The sequence below is a fragment of the Peromyscus eremicus genome, chromosome 8b (genome assembly GCF_949786415.1).
Source record: "Peromyscus eremicus chromosome 8b, PerEre_H2_v1, whole genome shotgun sequence".
Lineage (NCBI taxonomy): Eukaryota > Metazoa > Chordata > Mammalia > Rodentia > Cricetidae > Peromyscus > Peromyscus eremicus.
Window position 1 is genome coordinate 43,771,367 of NC_081424.1, and position 19,087 is coordinate 43,790,453.

The 19,087-nt window shown below is 40.1% G+C and overlaps 1 non-coding gene across 1 annotated transcript; it reads left to right on the forward strand.

Moving 5' to 3' along the window:
- Positions 1 to 557: 557 nt before the first annotated feature.
- LOC131918926 (small nucleolar RNA SNORA70) lies at positions 558 to 690 on the forward strand. Its single transcript, XR_009381145.1, has one exon. It is a non-coding gene; the product is annotated as a small nucleolar RNA SNORA70 (small nucleolar RNA).
- Positions 691 to 19,087: the final 18,397 nt, after the last annotated feature.

The window sequence follows — 19,087 nt, forward strand, 5'->3', positions numbered from 1 at the left end:
CATCCCACCCCCATCACTGTGACCACACCTCCTCCCTCAGCTGAGAACCCCTACAAGCCCGAGTTAAGGCTGTGACCTAAATGGACTCTGCCAGGAGAGAGTGAGGGACAAAGTGGTTGGTTGGACCTTGAAGTTAAAGACACGGGTTTAAGGCTTCCTTCAGGTATAAAAAAGATCCCAAGTCTGAGGTAACTTGATTGACAACTGACTAACTAATGCTGGAAGGGATGTTCTTACAGACCCTTGAAAAGATTTAGAGCACCAAGGATGAAGGTTGATGAAAGAGGCCATGGGTGGGGCAAACCTGAAAAAAAATATATACTTAACAATTTGAACTTTCTGTAATTCATTGTTTGCTTTTTTCCCCCCTAACCATTGTGTGTGTGTGTGTGTGTGTGTGTGTGTGTGTGTTATAATAAGAATAAACATAGATTTTTGTTCTGCTTTTTGACACATGATCTTGACGTCCTATAAGGACTAGGCTGGCCTCAAACTCACTCCGCCTTACGAGTGCTGGGATTAAAGGCGTGCACCACCACCACATTCACTGAATAAACATATTTCGGGTTACGTTCATCACGTTCCTTTCCTCATGCAGACCTGGTGAGCAATGGCTGTAAACAAGTCTCTGGGAGTGGTGGGTGTAGCCTAAGCTTGTCTGGGTTTCCATGAGGATCTGTGGAGACTGCTTCTGGTGGATATTCCAAGTCTGATCTCCATGCTTTCCCAAGCAAAGCTTCAAACACTTATGCAGTGCCATTGGGCACAGTGGCCAGGATTCACATGGCCAAGGCCATCATGTCCTTCCACTCCAAGCTGTAGAACACGGAACATGTGATGGAGGCCCTGTGCAGAGCATGTTCAAGTTCCCTGGAAACCCAAAGATCCACATCTCAAGGAAGTGAGTGGGGCTCCACTAAGTTTAAAGCTGGTGAGTCTGAAGATGTGGTAACTGAAAAGTGGCTCATCCTTGGTGGCTGTGGGACGAAATATATCCCCAATCATGGTCTCCTAGCAAACAGTGGGCCCTGCACGTCTGTGTGCTGAATCCCACACTCTGCCAGTCATACTTAGCAATAACTCTCACATCAATCTGTTTTAGACATGAAGTAGATTAGGTCCAGACAGAAGGTAAGATTGAAACCATTCTTTTTAGACATTTTTATTGTGTGTATTAATATGCACATGTTCATATGCCTGCAGGTGCCCCGTTGAAGCCAGAAGAGGGTATAGGGGAGCTTAGTTGGGTGAGTCTCACCCTTCAAGTACAAGGTGCCTCTAGGAGGGTGGTGCAGCTATGAACCTACCTCCTCTGCTCCACCTTCTGCTGTCATCAGACTCCAGCTTCTTCGGCCTTCCAATGTGGACTGAATACCAGAGACCCTCGAGGGATCTTCCAGGTCTCCAGTGCTGTTTTGGGACTGTTGAAGTATCCAGCTTCATAGACTGAGCAGTTTTTCAACCTCTCCAGTGTGTATATGCCCACTGTTGGACTAAGACCCTATCATATAAGCGGATCTAATAGATCCCCATTTATAATGCGTATGGGCATATGCATGCGCACGCAGACACGTGCAGGTGCAATTGCTTTTGTTCCTCTAAAGAACCTGTGTAATAGCTGGAGGTAAGATACTCATATTTAATTAGTGGAACCAACCATATATGCCAAGATAAATATTTATTGGAGCATGCAATAAGGATACAGTCAACGTACAATTTTCCAAAGTAGCTCTTACGTAAATAAAATGAGAGAATGGGTAGGCTGGTGAACTAGTTGAAGAGAATTCAACAATGAAAGGAACTTAGAGAAAGATGACTAGGTTACAGTGCAAAAGCTGATTAACTTTCTACTGGGCTATTAAACTGCATTATCAGTTGATCTATTATACCAGAGAGAACGTGCCTGCTTTGTTAACAGATAAATATGTACAAAATTTCATACCTAATAAACATTGGACCTTGGCCTTTAGTAATAGATAGTAAAATAAATAAAGGCATTGAAAGCTTATGGAAAATGAAATAATCCTTAGCTGGGCAAATCCCTCTAAGGAGGTGGCTGAGGCAAGAGGAGACAAGCAAATACCAGCCCAGCCTGGGCCAGGTGGGCTGGACTGTCCTGGTGTTCCAGTCTCTACTGCTCAAATTGTGTTCCACAAACTAAGTCCAGGCTCTTATTGAGTCTCCTACTGGAAGAGTCCACTTGGTAGGCCCCTTCAGCCAATGGCATTTTTTAAAATATAGCACGAATATTGAGTTTGGGGAGCTTCGTCTAATGCTCATGAGAACGTAAAATAATGAAATCAATTCGACAATTCCTCAGAAAGTGAAACATACAGTAGCTGTACAACCCATCACTTCCTTTCCTCTATAAGAAAACATGTCACTCAAGCTTTTGCATGAATTCCTATGGAAACATCACCCAGAATAAACCTATCCTGAGACGACCCAAATATTTGTCAACTAATAAATGGATCAACAACTGTTATATCATGGGATGGAATGGAATAAAACCAATGAGCTAATGATACTTGTCACAACACAGATGAACCTGAAAGCATGGTGCTAAGTAATAAGACACAAAGCATTGTGGATAGTATGATTCTATGTGTATGAAATGAGCAGACTCAGGAGATCTGCAGGGTTTAGGAAGGAAGTTATGTGTTGCCAGGGATTGGATGCAACAGTAGAGAAAATGGAAAATAACTACTAGAGAATTTGGGGTTCCTTGGAGAGATGACAAAAAATGTCTTAACATTAATTTTAGTGATGGTTACACAACACTGTGAATATTCTTCACAGTCACTAAGTTGTACACTTTAAATAGATAACTTGGGGGGTAGAGAGATGGCTCAGTGGTTAGAAAGCACCGGCTGCTTTTCCAGAGGACTGGATTAATTCCCAGCACCCGCATGGAGGCTCACAAGTGTTTATAACTCCAGTCCCAGGAGCTCTGATGCCTACATCTGCCCTCCATGGGAGCCTCATACACATGACACACAGACACATATGCAGGCAAAACACCCATACATATAAAACAGATAATAATCAAAATGATTTTTAAAATAGATGACTTATATGTCAATTTTACTAAATTATTCTGTCTGGCGTTTTTAAGTTCTTTGAGTTTTGAATCCCTAGTTTTTTTGAGACAGAGTCTGGTATGTAACCCAGGCTAGCCTCAGACTCACAATGATCCTCCTGCCTCAAAATCTGAAGTATTAGGATTACTCAGTCCACCAACTTTCAATGGAGAATGCCCGTAAATCTAATTACTCAGAATTTAGAAAAGCAGATGTGCTCCTGCTACCCTACAACAGGGTGCTGATTTGCACTTTGTAGAAGTAGATAACAACAATAATTTTTTATTTATTCAGATTCTTCCCCCAAAGACATATCTATTTGTAAATGCTTATTTATTTTCTGTTTTGTTTTTGTTTTTGTTTTTTTGAGACAGGGTTTCTCTGTGTAGCTTTGAGCCTTTCCTGGAACTCACTTTATAGACCAGGCTGGCCTCAAACTCACAGAGATCCGCCTGCCTCTGCCTCCTGAGTGCTGGCATTAAAGGCATGCACCACCACCACCCGGCCTATTTGTAAAGCAATCTATTACAAATACTTTTGAGAAGTTTGTCATTGAGTTAGGTTACATGGAGCATGCAGATCTATCCAAGAGGTGTTCCTTGCCCACACAGAGCTCAGCATAGCTGGAGAACATAAAAACACAGGCTTTACATTTTAATGATCCTAAATTGTTTGTGATGGAGTAATGTCTAACCTACCCCTTAGCCTGTTACAAGTCAGAATAGGCTGCAGCATGAAGGGCCTGGGCAGCTCTGAGATGTCATCACAGAGGATTTGTGACTAAACCCTGGAGTGTTAGAAAAAAACAAAAAGGATGTTCTCTCTGCAGGTAGAAGGAAGCTGGTCTCCAGGCCAGGGACCAATATCAGCAAAAGCAGAGGGGCAGAACATCTCAAGCATGTACTTTTAGAGTAATCACTTCAGAGTCTCATAGATTGTATGTTAAGATAATTACATGGCAAACATATTTTGCCTTTCTCAATCACTTTTTAGACTAATTATACACTTTATATGTTTCCCAATTCGAAATTTGTAATGTAGACAATAGATGAGGAGGTAAGCATGACATCTCTGTAACAAAGAAAATATATAAAGATATAATATTTGGGATATTTAACGTGAACAGAGAGAACATGCGTCTTATTAAAATCAAGAGATAAACCATTCCATAGCCCCTGTTTAATAAGACATGAGTTCAGCGGTGCTGTCTCTTTTCTCCTGATGGCAGAAATTTGCATAGTGTAAGCTGTTATAATCTACTTGCTCATTACTTTCAGGAGTATGTGTGTTCATGCACCCAGAAGCTTATCTGGCAAATGTTATCAGTTGTGGAGAGACTAATACACAATTAACAGTCTCCCTAAGTTACCAATCCTGTTCTGTGTTCAGTACATGAAATTGCTTTTCATAAGTAAATATGTTTGTATTGAAAACATACTTTCTTTTTAGAAAATATGATGTAATCTCGCTCTGAGGAGATGATTGACTTATTTCAAAAAACTTTAACTTTCAGTTAAATGTCCAGGTCACTTCGAGGCCACCTAAAAGCACCTGAAAAAACAGCTCACAGTTTAATCAAGTTTACATGTTCCAGGTGGGGTGGCAATTGGTTCTATGCCACAATCGTAACTAGAAATTTTTCCACACAATAAATAAAAAACACAATTTTATTTCAATATATCAATCTCTTTAATAGTCAGTTTAATGTACTCAGTTGTATGGCTAAACAAAGACAGAACTGTTATGCTTAGAGCTACAGGTTACAAGAGGCATAGTCCTCCGTTCCAGTTGCGTTGTCTGATACATTAGAAAATAGAGTCATATGGAAGTTTATTATGTATTTGTTTTCATCTATAAACTAAGATTCCTGAAACTGAGGGATTAACAGAGATACAGTCCCCTTAACATGAATGATTTTTCTCCTTAACTGAAGGACTACACCACAACATCAAGAGTCCATGAAACACCTAATGTAGTAGCATATACAGTCTGTGACAGAGAGGAGTCATTACTTCAAGAAAAGAAAGTCTGTTGAGGATGTAGCACAGCTGGAGGAGCACTCACCTGACATGCACGGAGCTCTGGATTCTGGCCCCAGCACCATGGAAATGAAAGACCCCCAGCCTCCCCGCCTAACATAGCTTAGCTCGGCTGTTTTTGAATAAAGCCTGAGAGGTACTGAGGAGCTCAGTTAGCCACCTGGCCCCAGAGCGAGGAACTAAAAGGTCAGAAAAAGGTCAGGAAAACACCCTGTACCCTAGACAGAAGCTAGGTGTGGGCGAGCTCGGGGAGAAACCACGAGCTGACCTGGGTTTGAACCTGGCCTCATATGAATCATCCAATCAGAACTGGCCTCATTTGCATCATCCAATCAAAACCCTGTAACCAGGCTTCTTGCTTCTGTACCCGTGCCCAACCCTATAAAAACCCTCTGCTCCAGCCCGTGGGCGCGCCAGTCCCTTGAGCTTCTTGAGAGACTGTGTCGCCCCAGGTACCCGTGTTCCGGAATAAAGCCTCTTGCTGTTTGCATCTGATTCGTGGTTTCGGTGTGTTCCTTGGGCAAGGGTCTCTCCTGAGGGAAGACTGCCATCAGGGGGTCTTTCAGAAACTGAGGATGGTTGTTAATTCCTGTTATCCTAGTACTAGAGGAAATTTAGGGCTATCCATGGCAACACATAGTGAGTTCAAGGCCCACCTGAGTTACACAAGAACCTGTATCAAAAATAGGAAAGGGGGGGGGAGGGAGGGAAGGAGAGAGGGAGGGAAAAAGGAAGGGATGGAGGGAGAAAGGAAGGAAGGAAGGAAGGAAGGAAGGAAGGAAGGAAGGAAGGAAGGAACGAAGGCCTTGCATTTTGTTTCCATGGACAATATAGCCACAGAGTGCTTTGTTTAGAATATTTTCTACTACTCTTTGAAGGCAACAGTTCCGTATTTAAACAGCATTTTAAGCCTCACTCTTTTTTAAAGAACATTCTAGGAAGCAGTATTTGTGCTGGGATACTATTCTAAGTTTTGAGACTATCTTTCCAGTTTACATCCATCTAAAACAGGAAGAGCAGCTTTGGCACATTTAGCTGAAGCAGAAACCATATGCTCAGCAGTGAGTTTCCTATGCTTTACTTTATCTTTTAGGCACATAGCTTCCTTTAATCCTAGTAGTCAGTGGGTATGGACCTGCTCATTTATATTATAGCATCCTGCAAGCTATACATTTAGCTCATTTTGAGTCTCATTGTAGAAGGAAGAGAAACACAACTAAGTTTCAAACAGCCAAAGTATGTTCCATTGGATCTAAGTGTGGTTCTGGTGTCCCAGCAACTCTAAGAACTGAATGCTGAAAAGCTGGCAACCTTTGATCTCTCCTCTGGTGTTCTGCCACTGAGCATGACTCAGCCTTTCTTTCCTGTGCCTTCCATTGCTCTTCCTATGCCCAACTTTCTCTTGAATGTCACTCAATCCAAGTCATCGAAAGTACGTATCTGATTGGTTTCACGGCTAGAGTCCAGTGCAATTATCCATGGCAGAACCCTCAGGCCACACTTGCTAGTAGGCCAAGCCACACTTCCACAAAGAACACAGGCTACTATACAGATGCCATCTGGGGCTAGAAAGGGAGTGCAGGGTAATGCAATATAACTTTATATACTATTCCTATGTACAATCTTTACCCAAATTGATCTGGCATTTTCATTAGGATGTACAGAGCCAAGTTGAGGCTCCTTTCGTAATTAATTGATCTATACCTTTCAGAAATGCCATACCGGGATAGACAAAGGCCAGATGAGTCACCCAGCGTAAAGGTGATAAAAGCTTGACAAAATAAAATTCATGATCTTAAATTGGACCCTGACCCTGGAAAAAATGCACTAAAGGACATTACTGGACCTAATAGCAAAGGTGTAAAAGGACTATATGGATTATTGTACTTATGTTAAGTTTCTTAATTTTAATGACTCTATAATATTCATTCATGAAGAGAACATAGCCTTTTACTATCAGGAAACCATCAATGAAAAATTTAGAATGGACTCTTCTCAGATCACTTTATAATCATAAATATAAATATAACATGTATATGTAATATTAATATAATATTTAACATGTATATGATGTTAACAGACTGCATGTTTTATAAACCATCATAACCATATGTTTATGTTTATATAGTATACCTACTATGTGCATAAATATAGATATATATGTATTCAATATAAATATAATTAACACATAGGTAAAGTGAGAGAAAATTAGAAGGGAGGTGAAGGTTATATATCCAATATGCATTGTTCATGGTTGGTGGATATGTTCTGTCAGAAACAAAAATTAATATGTTTGCATCTCTCTGTAATTTTAAAATTTATTGGACTAATAATAAATTCACAAGCTACAATAGTTTCATTGACTGCAGTTTACCAGTAATCATATTTTTCTTGATAGTGAGGCCACTAGCAATCTTAATCACTAAAATTAACTCATGCATTATACTGTACACAGTAGTGTGTGTGTGGAGGGGGTAGAAGACAGAGACAGAGAGAAACAGACAGATGGAGGGGGTGTGCATGGGCTAAGGTTAAAAGGGTCTCATATTGTTGTGGTTGGAATAAGAATGACCTATCGGCTAATATAGTTGAATGTTGGTTTCCAGTTGGAGAACTGTTGGGAAGAACTAGGAGGGCTGGCCCTGTTGGAGGTGTGTTCAGGGGGGATGGGAGCTTTGAGGTTTCAAAGGCCCATACCACCGCCCCCCTGCCTCCAACTTCCCAATAAAATGTAAGCTCTCAGGTACTGCTCCAGCGCCATACCTTCCTACCCGCTGCCACGCTCCCCACCATGATGGTCATGGATTCACCCTCTGAAATTGTAAGCAAGCCCTCAAATGAAATTCTTTCTTTTGTAAGTTGTCTTGGTCATGGCGACTCTTCACAGCAATAAAAAAAAAAAAAAAAAAAAAAAAAAATTAAAGCATGTGTCCAAAGAAACCTCACTGAAGGCAGAAGCAGAGATCTAGTAAAGATGTAAAAGGATTGGACTGGTGAGACAACAAGGTGGGTAAAGTGCTGTCTCTACAAGCTTAAGGACTGAGTTTAGAGTCCCCAACACACACACACACACACATACACATATACACACACATGCATGCACACACACATACACACATTGACACACACACACACACACACACACACAAAGCAGACAAATAAATGAATAAATGAAACAAAGAAAGTCACTGAAGGTGGTTGATGACAGTAATCCGCCCAGTGCCTAGATGCCAACATTCAGGACTGTGGATGGATAGGGCATAGGAATGATCAGGATGGACAGTCAGACTGAAAGGCAGACAGGTGAGCAGAAAGTCGAGTGGGTGGCATCATTCGGGGAGCTGTGTGGAACTGAAGCCCCAGGTGCAGTCAAGAGCTGACTGCTCATCCCTTGCACATGTGCCCAATGGTGAACTGGCAGGGGAGAGCAGCCACTGCCACTGCCACCACACTCTTGGGAGTGCCCCCTTTTATCTCACATGACCCAAGTAAGAGGTTTCATTCTTGCTCTGGTAGATTTGATAAGTTCATTGACCTGGTTTTTCTGGTAAAGTTTTAACGCACCCACATGCTCACGTGTTCCCAATCTACTTTAACAAGTAGACAAGGAAGTTATCAGAAGGTTCATGCTAGGCAGGCACATGCAGGAAGCCACGGTGTTACACGATATGCAGGAACTGGGAACAGGACAGTAACTTAGAGAGGGCACCGAAACTTAGGGGAGGGTGGGAGCTTAGAGCTGTGTACCGCTTATTCCCCGCAGTGGGTCTGGCTACAGCTTGCATCAAAGGATTTTGTGTTTTTGTTTTGTTTTGTGTTCAAGATCTTCTTTCACCTTTTCTGTAAGTTTAAAGTTGTTCGAAAATTAAAAGAGAGAAGAAAAATTATATTGAGCCATATACAAGGAAACCCCAAAGGTGGGGGCTTCATGATTAAAGTATGTCTCAGTTATGTATAATTGAGCGCCAAGAGAGAGAAGAGAGAGAATTGGGCAGGACAATTATAAATAAGTCCTGGTCAAATTTTCAAAGCCGGCCCTTGTAGCATGAATCTTAAATGTTCTTATTAATAAAATCAAACCTGAGCCAGATATTGGAGTGTACACTGGAAGATCAGAGAGACAGAACAAGCCACAGCTAACCTCACCTGGCCAACTTCTCAGCTGGTCTTGTTTCCTCAGACTGGAAGCTTCTGTGTCCTCATCCCAATGGCTCTCAGCTGAACTGCTGCTCGAAATCCTGAACGCTTAACCAGCCAAATGCTTAACCACCCAAATGCTTAAGCAGCCAAATGCTTCTAGTTTCTGGTCCTCACGCCTTATAAACCTTTCTGCTTTCTACCACCACTCCCTGGGATTAAAGGCTGCTTTCTGGGATTAAAGGCATGAGTCACCATGCCTGGCTGTTTCCAAACTCACAGAGATCCAGAGGGATTTCTGTCTCTGGAATGCTAGGATTAAAGGCGTGTGCTAACATTTTCTAGCCTAAGTATCTTGTGGCTTTTCTGTTCTCTGACCCCAGATAAATTTATTAAGGTACACAATATTTTGGGGAACACAATACCACCACAGGCCCTGGTGGCACAGATTTGTACTCCCAGGTACTCAGGAGGCTGAGGTAGGAAGATCACTGATTCAAGTCCATTTCTAAAATCTAGAATGAGTTCAAAGCTAGTCTGAGCAACTTAACTAGGCCTGTCTCAAAATAAATGCATTTTCAAGGCTGAGGGTAAATCTCAGTGGCAGAGCACTTACCTAGCTTAAACAGAGCCGTAGGTCCAATCCCTAACACCACATAAAAATGATGATTTTTCAGATTTAATGAATGAGATTTATATATGTGAAAATGTTAGCAAATAAGCAGAATAAAAAATACGAAGAGGCTCATCCCGAGGTTTCATATCAATGCCAAATATGGAGCGTTCGCAGAATGCTATCATTAGATACATGTTTGGTAACACTAATTATATTGGTTTCCTAGGGCTTCCATAACTAATGCAAACTAGAAACACATTCTCTCATAGTTCCAGAGGCCAGAAGTCAGTATCTGAGGCACAGCCATGCTCCCAAGAAAGCTCTGGGGACAGTCGTCCCTTGGTGCTTCCTAACTTTGTGTGGGGCCAGCAATCCTTCATGGTCCTTGCTTTTCAGTTTGAACCATTCTAGGCTCTGCCTCTATGACCACATGGCAGTCTTCCCTTTGCACTTTTGTCTCTTTATCTCAAAATCTCCTTTTTCTTCCTCATAGGAGTGCTAGCCACTGACGTGGGGCCGACTCTAATCCAGCACGACTGCATCTTGACTTGATTACATCTGCAAAAAACTCCAGATCTGCAGAATTCCAAATAAGGTCACATTGACCGACACTAAGGATTGGAATCTGAACATATCTTTTTAGGGACACAGCTCAGCTCACTACAGGATGTGGAAGACCATGATTATTCTAAAAGGGGACACTCTGCCTCCTTGTCTTTGGCTATAGGGTAGACGACTAACAAATCAGGCACAAGATCGAATTGTGAGTTCCAAATGCTGAGTTAGAAGTCCCAGCAATTGTCCCATGTCAAACCAAAGTCCTGATAAAGGAGTGGGACCCTGAGACTTAGGACAGGAACAACCCAATTTCTGGCCCTACAGGCTTAAAATTTTTATTTTAATTGTCTCTATGTGGGTGAGTGTTTTGTCTACATGTATGTCTTTGTACCACCCGTGTGCCTGGTGCTCACAAAGGCCAGGAGAGGGTGTCAGAATTCCTGGGATGGTAGTTACAGACAGTTGTGATCTGCCATGTGGGTGCTGAAAATCCAACCCAGGTCCTCTGGAGGAAGAACAACTAGAGGAACTATTTATTATTATTATTATTATTATTATTATTATTATTATTATTATTGCTGTTTGATAACTCTTAGCCATTGAACTATTCTCCAGTTCCTGGGCCTAAAGATTGTGAAGCAGGTTATCTGGACACCCTCAGCTGCATAACTGCTACCTCCAGCTGCAGTACAGCTGCCTTTCCCTGCTTGAGGATGAAAGTTAGTAAACCAGAATGGGGAGCATGGGATTTGCTTTCAGACTTGTATATTACTAGCCTGTTCTAACTGGCATGCTGTCAATAGAGACAGGTGGATCCCTGAGTTTGAGGCCAGCCTGGTCTACATAGAAAGTTCTAGGACAACTGAGGCTACATAGAGAGACCCTACCCCAAAACAAAAACATCAAAACAACAAAATCATAACTGCAAGACCAGAGCAGAGGACAATCATCTGTCACAATGGGAAAACATTGTTTCCTTACCCAATTTCCAAACCTAAGTCAGTTCTTATAACTATTCCCCATCAATTGAAGGGGAAGCCAGGGATTCTTCAGGAAGAATTTTTCAGTGCTATAGCAAGGACTTAACTAGACATTTTTTCATGATCTTTCATCAAAGGGGAGAGTGTGTGTTCACTTACTCCAGTAATTCTGTACAGATGTGAAGGAGCATATCCCTCTATATCTTTAAGACTCTACTCCCTGTTTCTCAGGATTTATACAGCCATTACTAAGATTATGTCCAATTAGGGCCTAACTGGAGAACTATTCACCCCCAAGAGGGAACAAATACTGTGTCACAGGACCTAGCTACTATATACAGACAGGAACTGTGAGGACATGTCTCAAACAGGACCTAGAATAATATAAGATATGCTTTTTAACTTTAGGGTACTTTCTGGAGACTCAGTAAATAATGTCTTAGCAAGGACTGCCGAGGCCAGAATCTAATACATTAGTGGAATGGTTCCTTACAATATAGGGGGAGGGTGAGATGATAAAGCAAGATGTGGAAACTGTCGTATGACAGATTATGAATGAAGTTATGACTACTTCAGAGTATGAAGGAAAGGAGAGATAGATAGATACGGGGGTGAGCACAAGAGAACGTAGTCAGAACCAGAGGTGCCACCAGCTAAACACTGAAGGAGGTAAGGGTTCTCATCTTGCTCCATCAACAACAGATGCACTATTGAGGGAAACCCGGCTGTCAGGTAGGCGCTGTGACAGCTCTTCTTTTAGATCAGAGCTCAGCAAAGACCACTATGGAACTGAGCTCCATGTTATCAAATAGGAATAACAATTTTGAGGAAGGAAATACATTTGCTGTGGAGACCCACAGAGGCTTCCTAGTGAGACCTTACTCAGGGTCAGAGAATCTGAGCTTGCTTTACCCAGCAGGGCTGCACAATAGGACGATTTGGCCAGGGGTGTGTTTACCAGGTGTTTGAAATGGTCCACACTTGGCTGTACGGTGTGCTTTGATCTTGCAAGGGGGGGGGAGGCCTTTTGCCTTCCCCCTTGGTATATTATAAAAAACCCTTTTGAATAAATGCCTAGGATGTCTGGGTATTGAGTCAGGCCCTCGTGAAGCTATCCTGTGTCTCTGTCTTTCTCCTCTTCATCTAGATCTATCTTTCCACCTAATTTTTCCTCATTCCAATCTCCTCCCCCGCAAGAACCCTTTGAAAGGTAGGAGCAGGTGGGAGCTGGACTCTGGCAAACTCCCCCACTACCTGTGTCGCATTGTTTATTGAAGGGAAGTTCTGGCCCCTCAACAAAGGAATTTTCAATGTCACAGCAATCATCTGTGCACTTATTTTCAAATCTTCACACCAAAAGGACACGCATGAGTAACTTTATGCTGCTGAAATCAGAACTTCCATGTCTTTGAAGAGCTCTTAGAGATAGGGCCCAGCATGAATTATTAGGAATCCAAAATATCATGGGCAGCCAGTTAGAGAAAAGGCAGTCCATGGTAAGTTGATTCCTGGTCGCTGCCTAGTTTACATTGGTCCCAATGAATCTATGGAATCACCCACACTTATTTCACCAGTCCTTGAATGCTTAATAAAAATGGGTGTGTTTAGGGGGCTGGTAGATCAGGTGAGTTTTAAATTGGTTCTTTGACCTGAGGAGTAAAATTATATAAAATATAGTACAAAATGTTTTTTAGGCCCCTGAAACCTCCTTTAATGTATAAGACAATCAATTAGAAATAGCACCTCACTGGGGATAGAATGGCAATGACTAGTGTCTCCCTTGAAAGTATAAAAGATTTAGGGACATGGTTCTCATCATAATTCTATCCAGTTCATCACCTTTGTTCTTTCTAAACTACATACATTATGATGGATGGTGGTAGAATGTACCATTTTTTGGGGGGAGGGGCGGGCAGGACATCAGAGTCTCCACCTGACCTGAAGCATGGTGTAGTTCCAAGGAACTTCCATCATCTGAACATTTTACTGAATGTTTCAACAAGCCATGGCATGAGACAGAATCATTGGAGCCAAAGAGCAAGAAGTGGCATGTGCATACTAGATGGACATTTGAATATGATCTTCAAAAGTCCAAGGTTCTGCAACACCAACCAGTGACGGACAAGTACCCCACATTTCAACTAAGATTGAAGCAAAATTCTTTATATTTTGGAAAACACATACCCCATCTGAAAGTATTACTTCAACTCTTCACTGGATAAACTAGAAAACGGCCAGTTGCTTGTTGGGCCCAGAAAGAGAAATGGTTCAGTGGCATTTCAGCCTGTGGACTCAGGAATGACATCTTCCAGAACATGCACCTTAACTAATCTCATCATATTTGAGATGTTAGCAGGAGACTGGGATGCTGTGTGGAGCCTCTGTAAACTCCACAGCAGCCTTCCAACAAAAGCAGACAAAAAACAATGTTGAAATAGCTCCACTTCTTCACCCCTAAAATAAATTTGTTCTCCATACTTTCCATGGACTCCCCATGAGTCTCTAATGAGATTAAAATCTAGATGCTGTGAGAGCTGGCATGCAAACAAACACTGTGTTTTCTCTTTCACTCCTTACTACATCACTGTGGTATTTTTCTTCCATTACTAAATAAACTACTTGATTAAACCATATTGACATTGCTCATAGGTCAAAAATGGTTACAGACTTTTAATTTCATGTTTTGCCTTAACACTTGAACTTGAAATCTTTATGGAGGGTCTGCTTCAGGGAATACCCACACTAAAAGTTTTCATCAACTCTTTGTTTTGTAGAGATGAAATTATTCTGCTTGTATCCTGTAGTATTTCTTGTTTGGGGCTCAACACATACTTTTGAAATTCACATATTATAAAACATATAGCTATAGTTAAATTACTTTATGTATGACATACTCCATTGTTTGAATAATCCATATTTTATAAATTGTTTTATTAGTGGGCAGATGACTTATCTCTAGTATGGATCTAATATAAAACATGAAGCAAATAAACCCTAGTGGGTGCAAATTGTACATTTGCCCACAACTGTTTCCTACAGTATGTTCTTTAGCACAGAACTGCTAAAGTATAGCATGTATTCTATTCTGTCTGTTCCTTAAAGAATATTCAAATGGTGAAAAGACATCCTTCCAAGGATTACTTTGCACTGTGTCCAACATCCTCCTAATCTCCAGTTTCTACATAGTATAACTCCTGTGCACAACTTAGTATTATGCACCAGACACTCCCTTAGAGCAGGAGAGAAGGTAGAGGTGTAGTTCTTTTTATAGTACATTCTTCCTCTATTTGTTCCTCAAAGAGTATATAACCTCTTTAACTTTTCTCTTTATTTTAGTAAGTAAACCCAATTTCTTTAGTCACTTTTTTTGTGAGGCCTGTCTCTAATGCTCTAATCACTCCCATTGTGCTCTTATATGTGACTCGAATTTTTCAAATCTAGCATGACCATGCAAGCTATTGTCTAAAACGGGCTACTAGGGAAAGGATTGCCAAAGTAATGAACAGTGATAGCAGATATAATCTAGATCCATCCCTAGCAAATCAGAATGCACTGTCATTTTATTCATAGTACATGGTTTATGTATGTTTGCAAACAAGCAAAGAATGTTTATGGAGGACCAGCTCACATTAGACATTGAGAAGGGTGGTTGACCACATCAGATGTCCTTATTTTTAATGCCAGATCCAGAGATTTTACTATGAATTTATTATGCATAAGAAACAGCACATAACAATATCACTGAACAGGAAGGGCAAAGCATAGGCCGCTTATGACAATGAGATAATGTTAGCTAGGTTTCAACTGTGTCCTTTAAGGACCTGGTGACTGTGTATTTGATTCTCGATAAAAAAACCAAAAAAAAAAAAAAAAAAAAAACCCATTATGTCTAAATGGTAATTTAATATTCACGGGAAGTTTTTTTTTTTAAAAAAGCATTAGCTGGTTGCCAAGTAACTGTGGAAAACCAAGGTGAAATAAGGGGAAATGTTAATTTCTTTCTCATATTTACTGACTTCAGAAAACTTCACGTTTACATCAGACTTATTTAACAATTTGTACGTGGGAAACTGTAAGTGTGACATTTTTCTACAAGCAGAAATATGCAAAAACAAAACTATTTTAGGCACACAGAAATTTTGCAGGGTATTTGTTTTTATAGAACAGTCTATCACACACACCATCACTTAGATAAGCAAAACATCTGAATAAAAGAAGAAAGTTTGGGAAAAAGTCTAGCCTTGGAGACACTTGAATTTTCTCAAGCAATTTGGCAATAACAGTTGGAGCATCTATTGAATGAGAACTACTTTGTGGCCATCACTGAGCTTTATCCTTTGTCTACACTACCAAATAAAATCTCCTTAATAATTGTGTGAACTAGAAAATGACGGTCCAATTTGACTGAGTAAGACAAGATCAAGTGGCTATGTAAATTCTTTCTCTTTTGCAGGTAATTAAGCAGCTAAGTTGACATGGGAAACCAGACTAATTTCTGAAAGGTTATGTGTTTTTTTTTCTGTTTTGTTTTGTTTTTTCTTTACTCTAAGTATTTAGAAGCTGTAATTTCATTTACTAACATAAAAAATGCTACAGACCAAATGACATTAAACTAATCTGGACGGTAAAGACAATGCCAAAACAAGGATGTGACATTACAAAAACATCAATTAAAATGAGCTAGAGGTTTGGGAATTCAGTTCAGTGAACAGAAGCCTTGTTTCATTTTAAAAGTATCATTCAAGCCAAGAAATAGCTTTCTGGTCAACCAGCCTAGACAAGTGGGTTGCGCTCCAGGTAAAACTGAGAGATACACGAGAGAGAGAGAGAGAGAGAGAGAGAGAGAGAGAGAGAGAGAGAGAGAGAACCAGAGAAAGAGAGAGAGAGAAAACCAGAGAGAGAGAGAGAACCAGAAAGAGAGAGAGAGAGAACCAGAGAGAGAGAACCAGAAAGAGAGAGAGAGAGAGAGAGAGAGAGAGAGAGAGAGAGAGAGAGAGAACCAGAGAGAAAGAGAGAACCAGAGAGAGAGAGAGAGAGGCAGACAGACAGACAGAGTGTTTTTAAAAATTGTTAGAATGAGTGAAGGAAAAGTCTGAGAATTAAGCCCTGTGGGCACATTAAAAGACTTCCAGAACTGAGAAGAAACAAGTATTTGTGCATCTCTGTGATGCACTGAACTTAGTAATACGAGTGAGAAATGGCTTTGAATAAGAACCGAGGCCGCATCCTTGAGAAGTCAAGCTAGCAAGCAGCCTAAATAGATAACTAAATAGCAAAGCAAGAGGAGATGATGTAGAGGGACGTTTGCAATCAAAAGTCTTCAGTCAGAGATTTTGAGTAGGATAAGAACAGAAAAATATCCCATGGAACATTTCACATTTTTTAAATGCTTTCTTTGGTGTCTTGTAAGGGAAATCAAGTTGCTCAAGGTGGCTGAGAATAAGACTCAAGCTAATAAAGGATAAAAATAATTTAAGTCCTATATGAAAAAGTCCTATATCATACTTTGTATGATAATTTAAAAATAAATAAATAACCACATTTGAAAAAACAAAAGAGGATGAAATGAGGATGGTAATGGCATTTCCACTTGTGTGATGAAAGGAAGGTTTATTGACGTGCTGGGGAAAAGTTAATGCAGAGATAGGATTTGAATGCATAGAGCAAGAATGCTACTTCGTGGAGCAAATTTCTCCTGAATGTGGAAGAGAAGGGGGAAAGTGCTGGCAAAGGGATTCCATTTGGAATTGAGGAGGGGTAACTATCTGAAGGGAAGAGGAGATGAATTCACTGGCTGGAAAACGATGGCATGTTCTAGCAGCTCTTCTGCTCTCTGTCCTTTTAGAGATGTGCTTCCCCTCTGTGAGTGAAGGAGTGGAGTTGTTTTAGCCGACAGGGATACAGATCAACTGAGGAACTGTACATTTTCTTCAGTGTTTTGTCTAGAAGATTCTTGTTTGTCACCTAGATGGCACTCAAGGAAAACACAAGGGTAAAAGTCCCTGCACAGCTTTGACGCCATGAATACTCGGGGTACCCAGGATAGCTTGCAAGGAGAAAACTGCTACAAGAAATCACTGATTAGAGCGATATCAGAGCTGAGAAAAATGGCAGGAAGTGACACTGTAAATGCAGTAATACAGGAAGGATGTTTTGAACTATTAGAAGAAGTTAATATTTCAATAATTTAAGACCAGATCATCTTGAAGCTCTCATTCTGGTGTCGCATAATCAATTTGCTATTACCATCACATGTCCTAAGCTTGACAACAAACAATCACCTTTTCAAGGCACTCATTGGCTTTCCAGAAATATCTGGTAGAGCAAGAACAAAAAGAAGTGAAAGTCAATATGAAGAGAATGATAAATAATAAAACATCCATTTTTCTGGGACAAACATATTAATAATAATGATAATAATTATCACAGTGGCACCATTTACTGTTGCAGACTTGTGCATTATTAAATATGCTTAAGAACTGTGAAGTCATAATAATTTTCCTTTTATTTTGAATTATTAATGCAGAAGGAAGCAATGATAAATGAAGACAATTTGAGAGGTAGATCTTCTTTGCAATATACAAATGATACTAATCTAAGTATTATTTTGTTTGAGCATAGCATATGCTTTTGAAAATCAAATGAGGAAATGGTAAAATAAAGTGCAGGTGAAAACATAAAAGCTCAACTCAGATTAGTAACATTAACCTGACCTAATGCTGAACTTCGCATACAGCATCTTTCAAAATTGAGCCACAACTTATACTATAGCATTCACTATTTGTTTATCATAGACAAGTTTTTATATATCCCTGGCTGGCCTCAAAATTGATATGTAGTCAAGGATGACTTTGAACTCCTGATTCTCCTGCCCCCACCTCCCAAGTGCTACAGTTATATAGATATGTCCCTCCACACTTGGTTTGTGCAGTGCTGGAAACTGAACCCAGGGCTTCAACGACTAAGATGACAGTAATTCTAAAGGAGTCTACAACTAATTAATGTTTCAAAATATCTCAAGCAAATATCGACAGGATCAAAAAAAATAGATCCCAAATTATTATTGGTCTTTTTTTTCCCCTATTCTTCGTGTGTGTGTGTGTGTGTGTGTGTGTGTGTGTGTGTGTGTGTGATGCTGGAGACTGAATCCAGGGCCTTGTATATGCTAAGCAAACACTCTACCATTGAGCTGCATTCCTAAACATTTACAATCATAATTAGGAAATAAGCCTTCTTTTCTCAATCATTGGTAGAGTGCAAAAGGAATCACCAACATTTTATAATGTTTGAATGGCAATTACTAAATGTTACAGGCTGTACTATAATATACATTCTGTCCAAGTGAATACTGGCTTTTCATTGACATTGGCTATAACACAAACATCATGATAAATCAAAAATGTTTGTAACTATACATATGATATTCTCTTTGCAAAACAGGATTAGAAACCGATAACAACTACTACTGATAAAACTCCCAAATTGGAAATTTAATAAAATTACTTCTAAATAAATATATAAAGACAGGCATAAAAGAAATTTTTGAATAGGATTATAATGGAACACATATATCAAAGACTCAGGAATGTTACTTAAACAGTAGTTAGAGAAATTTTTATATGTTAAAATGTCTACATGATAAAAGAAAACATTTAAAAATTAGCTGTCTTTTTCCAC